The sequence below is a fragment of the Rhinolophus sinicus genome, linkage group LG06 (genome assembly GCF_036562045.2).
Source record: "Rhinolophus sinicus isolate RSC01 linkage group LG06, ASM3656204v1, whole genome shotgun sequence".
In the NCBI taxonomy this organism is placed as follows: Eukaryota; Metazoa; Chordata; class Mammalia; order Chiroptera; family Rhinolophidae; genus Rhinolophus; species Rhinolophus sinicus.
In genome coordinates, this window is record NC_133756.1 from 122,852,660 (window position 1) to 122,862,217 (window position 9,558).

The following is a 9,558-nucleotide window of genomic DNA, read 5'->3' on the forward strand; positions in this document are numbered from 1 at the left end:
AAACAACAAAGTTCTTTTCCACTTAGTCTATTATGGTTGTTTATTAGTGCAATAGCATATGATTTCACCTTTTCTCAGGTTTGAGATTTGTTTTCCTCTTTCTAATATCTAGACTCCCAGACTTACTTGTCAATAATATTAGTTGTTTCTCTTTACATTCTTCCCAGCTCTCCTCATCTCTATACTGTCAAAGTTCTCCCCCAGACCCCTACCTCAGCCCCACTCCTTTCTCTCTGAACAAATAAACAGTGAGCCTTTACTATGCCCTAAGCACCATGCCAGGGATTGAGGATAAAATGGTGAAACTGAAGGTCTCTGCCCCCCTCACTATTGGTCTAGTGGGGAAGACTTTGATTAATTGTCTCCTGATGGGTGTGCTGTGAGTAGAGCAAACCTCTGTGTGGTTTGAAGTGGCTAAACTGAAACCTGAATGACAAGAAATTAGGGGGAGGAGGCAACCTAGACTAAGGCCTGCGTGACCTCAATTCCTACCTGACAGAGATCATGGGGACTTTGAAATCCTCACATCTTCGGTCCTCTTCCTCGTCCAGATCCAAACATGAATCTGAAGTGTGAACAAAGGAGGGGTGCTGTAATAAACCATATATTCCTAACTGAAAGCTCATGGTGATAGTCACGCCCCAGGCCTACAAATTTCTTTAGTGAAAGGTTTTTAAGACAGCCCTGTTGTTCTTGTGCATCGAGGTTAACACACCTTTGAAATGCCAGAAGTAATACCCTCAAAGGTAACCACCCTCAAGAGGGCACATAATCTTAACTATCCTGTAAGCCAACTCCACCTTGCTTTCTCCCACCTTCATGTAATCTTCTTTATGGTCCCTCCTTAATTTCAGATGCTTATAAGGAACTGAAAAACTGTCATTCTCTGGAGCACTTGTAATCTTGCTCCTGGGCAATTGTCGTCAGCTTTGGTTCAAATAAACTCATGAAAATTCTCTACAGTTTGGATGTTTCTTACATCAACAGAAGTATACTACTTTCAGTCTCAGAGGAAGCTGTATCTCCTTTCTTGTTTCAATCCAACACCTACACATGTGCTCCATCTGTTTATCCACTAAACCAAAAACCCTGGTGTCTGTAATTTAAGTATTCACTTTTTTCACTTGTTTACTTATGGAAATGAGGTGGCTACTTAGCAGACATCAAGAGACCTCTCCCCATAGATCGAGCTGGTTCTGTTGAAGCTTCTTTTTTAATATCTCTTCTATTTATTCCCCCTACTAAACGCCCCTCTTCAATCCCACTTTTCATAATTCATCATCTCTAACTTCACATATTACCATTTTACCAGCTGAAATTCCTGGGCCATCCTCACTGAAGCTCCATAGCTTAGCAGGACAAATCCCAGTAAAATCCTGTAATGACTCAGTTGTCCAGATTATAGCAAAACTCTTTAAGATCTGGTCCCTGCTTACCCACCTCCCCCGTATCTCCTCTCAAAAGTACCTTTCATCTAAACTTTTGAGTATTTCCCCTTATTGCATAATGTCTTCTCTCATTGGTCCTTTGTTTATGCTCTCATTTCTAATTTATTCAAGGAACCATTCTTACTGAGACATTGCTAGACATTGTAGTGAATACTGGGCATGTTATGGGGAGCAAAACCAGACATGGTCCCTACCCTCATGAAGCTTACAGTTTACTGGACAAGGCAGGCGTGAATCAAATATGAACATAAATAAATGTAAAAATATAACTGTAAATAAAACTATGATGAAGGAAGAAGGAGGAGGAGGGAGAGGAGGGGCAGAGGAAAGAAGAATAAAAAAAGAATTAACAAGATCAAGGAAAGTGTCCCCAAAGAAATCACAACTGAGCTGAAGAATGACTAGAAGTTAATTAAGTGAAAAGAAGGGGAAAATCTTTTTAGGTAGGAGGAACAGCATGTGCAAAGAACTTGAGAAAGCTGGAAGCATGTTGTATAAGTTCTGAAAGATTAGTGGATCCCAAGCATTGAGAAATAAGAAGAAACCTCTTCCTAATCTTGTCCTCCAGGCAAATACTAACTCATTTTTCAAGACTGGTCCCCTCTGGAAAATTTTTCCTCATCTCCACTAACCTATACTCCCCAGAAATCAATCATTTCTTGCTTCGTCCCCTTCAGTACCAAGTAAGCATGTCATCAAAAGCTCTTTATCATAGGTCTGTGTTTTCATATGTGTTTCTTCCCACAGGTCCATGAGGGAGGATCTCAGGGAGGTGCTGGTATCTTAGTTAGCTCTGTGGATTATGGTCCCTGGCAAACCCTTGATGCAGAGTAGACTTCTAAAAGTATTTGTCACGGGAACGGATGGTTGGATGGCTGGATGAATTAATTAACAAAATTAATAATAAACGCAACGATTCCTCTCAGGATTAAGACTAAACTCTTTAATGCAATCCTCCTTATCTGGCCATGCTAGTCTCACCAGCCTCAGTTCTCAGCACTCTCCAACTCCTGACTTCCTCTTGGGGCTCCAATCCTAGGGTCTTGTCTCTCAGTTCTAGAACCTACCCAGCCCTTCTCTGCCAGAGGATCAGGCAAGCAGTTCCCTCTGCTGGGGGCATTGGTCTTATAGCTTCTAGGCACTCCTCAGGTCTCAGGGTAGACAAATCACTTCCTGGGAAACTACCCTAAGGCTGTCACTTCCAGGTGATGCTGGAAGCTCATATCAGATTGGTTAGAATTGCTGAGTTACTAGTATAAGAATACAGAGAAATTTCTAAATTATATTTTTTCTTCAATGCAAAATTTCTCCCTCTCTCTTTAGAAAAGAATTAGTTTTATTGACTGAATCGTTTGATGAAGAGGTTAGGGTGGGGAGAGTGAGGTCCTCTGAAGGCTGCATGAATAACAATAGACAACTATAGGGCTTTTCTAGGGAGGTTGAATTCAGTGAAAGTTGTGTGTGTGTTGAGTGAATGAATGTATGATTACCTGACAATAGAAGGAACTAAGTGTCTATATGTCAAATAAACACTTCCTACATCTTCATGAAGTGGAGGCAGTGGCAGGCGGGGGGTGGGTAGGATTTTTCAGTTTCCCACGTTTTTTCCTTTGGCCTTCACCTCATCGCAGCCAGAGCTCCTCTCATCTGACAATGGACATTGTTAATGGGGAATGGGAAGCCAGGGAGAGCTGGGACCTGGACCTCATTAAATCAATGATAGTCAATACAGATTGAAGATGCAACTTAAAGAGGGGGCATCAAATACTAAGACTTCTTCTGCACTATATACTGCTGTAAGTACCCTTTTTCACACTGAATCCTCACAACAACCTGTATGGTTATTATCTCCATGTCACATAGAAAGAAATTGAAGCTCAGAAACTGATGTGCTTTGTCCAGGGTCACACAACTTGTAAGTGGCAGAGAGTCAGAATTCTAACCCAGGAGTCTGAACCTAAAGCCCAGCCTCTTAGCCTCTGCTCCTGCCATTCAGGGTTCTGAATACACTGAGTTGGAATTGCCTGTCAGAAGACACCACTTCTTCAAGACCTATGCCCTTCAATGCATAAATTCCTAGTCTTCTGGTACTCCTTAAAAATCCACAAGAGGGAGACCTTTTCCCATCAGTTCTCAGCTTCTGACTGGAAATATGGATTTAATATGCAGTTTCACAGGTGATTGTTGCTTGATTCGGCAGCAGTAAAGTTACATTGGGAGAACGATGCCGAAGTGCTGCCCATGCAAAAGGGGGCCACTGAACCATAACATTTACCATGACCTGGGTAATGGGTACAGTCAGTGGGTGAAGATCCAGGTCATCATTAAGCCAGTCCCATGTGGCTTCCACACAAAACAGATCAGCTGCTTCATCTACAGTGTTCTACTTGGCATTTTTAGGGGTTGCTGTATAGTCCATGGTAAAAAAATCTGACAGCGTGATTGTTCCAACGTGAGCTGTGGGTCCTGTATCAACCCTAACATGCTTTTCCGTTCTGTAGCATTTAAAAGCCAAGATATTGCCCCTAAATTAGTCACCCTCAAAATTCATTTTAGTAAAGGTTCTGCAGGAAGTTGATGCTGCTAATCTTCAAAATAAAACAACTCCTTCACATTATACCCTCTAGTTTCAGTGGTTTCTTGGTTTTGTCTCTCCGTACACGGACTACCTTCTTGACGACCAGAGTCTTAGAGGTACTCTCTGCTGTCCCCACATGATTTTTCCCTTTGGAGGTGGTTTTGAGACTAGTGGCCAAAGCTTAGACCGACCAAATTCGGAACTTGGTCCAGCATCAAGTTCCGACCCAGCACTCTCTCTTACTTTCATTTTAGTTATTACAGATAGCAATAACAAGAAATTACATATTTTGCTTTTTTCTTATTAGTTTCTGTCATGCAGGGTCTCAGCTCCTGCTCCCTGCACAAGAACACAGGATATGGTGAGGCCGAAAAGGAACAACAACAGAGCCATAGATAGGGGAGTCATACCACTATATTCTCGCTGGCGACTGGTTGAGACACAAAAGCAATCATCCACCAATACCCCAACAAGTACCCCAGTACCTCAGTCTAGCTGGCGGCCAGGCAAGACACAGGAAGTAGGATCCCCATGATCTGCAATCCGCTGTCCACTTCTCTGCCAACCAACCAACCCCCTAGCATAGCCATGGCAGTAATATTTAGTCGCTAATGGCTAACCGGTAACAGCTGATGGCCACCCAGCCACAGCAAATGGACATCTGATTACAGCTGATGGCCATCTAATAACTGAGCCAGCACCGTTCCACATGAGGCCAAGAGCCTGGAAACTGCTCTCTGGTACTCTGTCCCCACAGTTTCCATTTCCTTAAGCATCTGGAAACACAACTAGGCAATACCTAGAGTGATCTGGAAAAGAAAGAAAAGCAAAGTGTTCTTATAGTAAAAAGTACAGAAGAACCAGTCCTGTGTTCTTAGCCTCTGAATTGGTCCAAGATGGTTATCCTCTAGATGACCAGTGGTCTAGATAATGGATGTCAGATTGTCTGGATAATGGGTGCCAGGTGATCTGGATACATAAAAATTCTTTTCTTAGTCTTTTAAGGGGTAACCAGAGGGTTATTTGTAGGTTTTGTGTATATCCAGGCATTGACACAATACAAGAAAGTTCAAAAGTTTAAGTTCCCAGGCTAAAATAAGAATAGAATTGTAAGGTTCTGGTCAAGATGGCACAGTAGGTAAACATTGTGCTTACCTTCTCTCATAACCAAATCAAAATTATAACTAAAATACAAAATAACGAGCATTGAGAATTGCCTAAAATCTTGCTGAACTGAAGCCCTACAACTAAGGACACGTAGAAGAAGCCATCTAGAGACTGGTAGGAGGGGCAGAGACACAGAACGGACTGGTCCCACACCCAAGTGTGACCATTAAAAATTCGGAGGGATATCTTGGATGTAGAGGTCCCCTGCCCCAGAGGAGCGAGAGGTCCCAGCATCACCCCAGCTGAGGGTTCCAGTTCCTGGGAGAGAAGTCCCCATAATTTCTATTTATGAAAACTAGCGGAGATTATAACTGAGATGGAGGGCAGCTGGAGTCTCAGCTGCTCCTCTCAAAGGGACCGTGCAAGGACTTACTCACCAACAAAATCAGTGGCTCTGAGCTCCAGCACTGGGGCAGCAGCTGGACAGGCAACAGAAACATAGGGTGCGGAACTGAATCATCCGGCTTGGGACTGGGGCTGGAGGGGAACTTACTTCCGGGTGAAGGATCTGGTGGAAGCCATTGTTTCTTTGTTGAGCTCTCCCTCTTCCCAGCATGCATAGGCAGGCAATCACTAAATTCATATCTGAGTCTCCATCAAGCTGGCTAACGCAGTTCATTCAATATGCCCTGGTGATTCGAGACTCCAGCCCACCCAACTTTCAGGCACACCCAAGCCACTTCCAGTGGCTTTTTTGTACAAACCACCTGCCTTGGCTCATGCTGCAGACTTTCCTAGGGTCTCTCAAAGTTTTGTGGAATCCAGACAAGCAGCACCTGGTTTGAGCGTGTACTGTACCTCTCTCTGGCTGAACAGCCCTAAGCCTGGCACTAGTGGCAGCCAGCCTTGGTTCGCATCTTGGCCTCTCAAGGCACTTTCAGGCATGGTACAGGTGGCAGATATCTGCGGATTTCTTAGTGGCTCCTGCAGGTAGCCCTGTGTAGGACAGGGGCTGTGGCTGAACTTGACCTGCAGCAGATCCCCTTCAAGGTGGTCCTGGGGCTGGTGCACCACTGTCCAGCTTCAAAACAAGCTGAAGCATCACCCAGCTGCTTCCAAGAATGACACACCCTAGGGGTAGATTGCGCAGGCACCACAGCCCTGCTGAAGCAGATCCTGCTCTGTAGGGTCAGCCCCTGCACCATAACTCCTCCACTGTAGTCAAGACCAGTCCTCACAACCAATGAGCATGAGAGTCAATCCCTCCCATTGATGTGCAAATAGCAACAAAGGCTCAACTACAAGAGGAGGGTACACATAACCCACACAAGGGACACACCTGGAATGCATGGCTGAAGTGACCAGGAAGACTGCACCACTGAGCCCCACAGGACACCTACTACATAAGGCCACTCTACTAAGACTGGGAGACATAGCAGCCCTACCTAACACACACATGGAGGCAGCCAAAATGGGAGACAAACAAGTCCCAAATAAAAGAAAAGAACAAAGCTCCAGAAAAAGAACTAAACAAAATGGAGACAAGCAATCTACAAGACGCAGAGTTCCAAACACTGGTTACAAGAATGCTCAATGATCTCAGAAAGAATTTCAACAAAGAGATAGGAAACATTAAATGGAAATAGAAAACGTGGAAACAAACCAGTCAGAAATAAAGAATACAATAATGGAAATGAAAACTACATTACAGGGAATCAACAGTAGATTAGATGAAGCAAAGGACTGAACCAGCGATGTAGAAGATAAGATAGCATAAAACGCCCAATCGGAACAGCAAAAAGAAAAAAGTCCAAAAAATTGAGGAGCGTTTAAGGGGCCTGTGGAACCACATCAAGCATATCAACATTCACACGTTATAGAGGTACCAGAAGAAGAAGAGAGAGAGCAGGGAACTGAAAACCTATTTGAAGAAAGAATGACAGTAAACTTCCCTAACCTGGTGAAGGAAATAGATATACAAGCCCAGGAAGCACAGAGAGTCCCAAACAAGATGAACCCAAAAAGCCCACACCAAGATACATCATAATTAAAATGCCAAAGGTTAAAAAGACAAAGAGAGAATCTTAAAAACAACAAGAGAAAAGCAATTAGTTACCTACAAGGGAGCCCCCATAAGACTGTCAGCTGATTTTTCAACAGAAACTTTGCAGGCCAGAGGGATTGGCAGGAAATATTCAAAGTGATAAAAAGCAAGGACCTACAACCAAGATTATTCTACCCAGCAAAGCTATCATTTAGAATCAAAGAAGAGATAAAGAACTTCCTAGACAAGAAAAAGCTAAAGGAGTTCATCACCACCAAACCAGTATTACGAGGAATCTTAGAGGGACTTCTTTAAGATGAAAAAAATAATAAATATATAAATAATCCAATGGCAATAATTACATATCTATCAACAATTACTTTTGATGTAAACGGATTAAACGCTCCAATCAAAAGATAGAGGGGCTGAATGGATAAGAAAACAAGACCTTTACATATGCTGTCTATAAGAGATACACTTCGGACTGAAAGTAAAGGCATGGAAAAAGATATTTCATGAAAGTGGAAACAAACAAACAACAAAGTTGGGAAAGCAATACTTATACCAGACAAAACAGACTTTAAAACAAAGACTATAACAAGAGACAAAGAAAGACCTAGTAACCCCACTTCTGGGTATTTATCCAAACAAACCCAAAATGCTACTTTGAGGGAACATGCTCATCCATATGTCTATTGCAGCATTATTTACATAAGCTAAGATATGAAGGCAACCTGGGTATGCCTGAATGGATGAATGGATAAAGAAGAGGTGGTACATATATACAATACAATGGAATATTACTCACCCTTAATAAAGAAGGAAATCTTGCCATCTGCAGCAACATGGATGGACCTACACTGCTGAGTGTAATAAGTCAGCCAGCGAAAGACCAATGTCATATGATTTCACTTATAAGTGAAATCTAAAGAACAAAATAAACAAACAAATGAAACAGAAACAAACTCATAGATACAGAGAACATTTTGATGGTTGCCAGATGGGAGGGAAGTTGGGCGTGGGTGTAAAGGGAAAGAGATTAAGAAATACAAATTACCAAGCAAACAAAATAAACGTTTGATTTAATACACACACACACAGACACACACACACAAAAATACAAATTGGTTGTTATACAGTACTCATGGGGATGTAGGGTATAGCATAAGGAATATAGTCAATAACATTGTAATAACTATGTGTGGTGTCAGATGGGTACTAGATCTATCAGCATGATAGATGGGAGGGGGATTGAGGGCAGGGTGAAAACAGTAAAGGGATTAAGAAATACAAGTTGGTAGTCACAAAATAGTCATGGGGATGTAAAGTATAGGGAATATAATCAATAATATGGTAATAACTATATATAGTGTCAGGTGGTACTAGCCAGGGGGATCACTTCCTAAATTATATACATGTCTACCCACTATGCTGTACACTTGAAACTAATATAAAATAATATTGAATGTCAACTCTAATTGAAAATTTTTAAATGGGGGGAAAAGATCAATAATATTGTGATAGTGTGGTACAGTGTCAGATGATTGCTGGACTTATGGTTATCACTTCTTTAGCATAGGGAATAAAATCAATAATGTTGTGATAACTCTGTATAGTGCTCAGTGGGTACTGTTGAGTAAGTATGATGTACACCTGAAACTAATATAATATTGTATGTTAGCTATATTTTAATAAAAATCTTTTTAAAAAAGAATAGAATTGTTTCCTCCTGCCTCAACATACTTGATTTTAGTAATTTAGCAGCTTGACTATAGTGACTCCATTTTATTTCTTCACTCTATTTGTCAACCTTTAGTAATTGCAGCATAGCTGCTGTTCCATACCATAGGTGACCATGTGGCCACCCAAGAATCAAAGGTTCCTCATCCTCTACCCTTTCATCCTTTCTCTTCCCAAACCACATGCTTCCATGAGCCAGAGCCAGTCTGGCAAATCCTACTTCTGACACCAATTCTGGGATGCTTTCTCTGACACCAACCAATTCTCCAATTCTCTGAAACCAACTTGTTGTAGAACAATTCAATTAAATTCTGATACTATCTATCTGGAGTTACTGCAAGATCCCACAAATTACAGAGTTGAGTCCCACAAGACTGCCCTTCACCCATTTCCAAAACCAGTCGCAAGTCCCAGGTTACCACCTGTGCTTCTGACAAACTAACTATAAATTCTGGGGTTCCCTGACCCTCTTCTCAGGTTTGCTACTTTGCTGGAACAAAACACCTTATATTTAACAGTTTATTACAAAGGGTACAACTCAAGAATAACCAAATGGTCTAGAACAAGACATAGAGGGAGGAGGGATGTCATGGAATGTCCACGGTCTCTTTAGATGTACTGTCCTCTCAGCATCCTGTTCA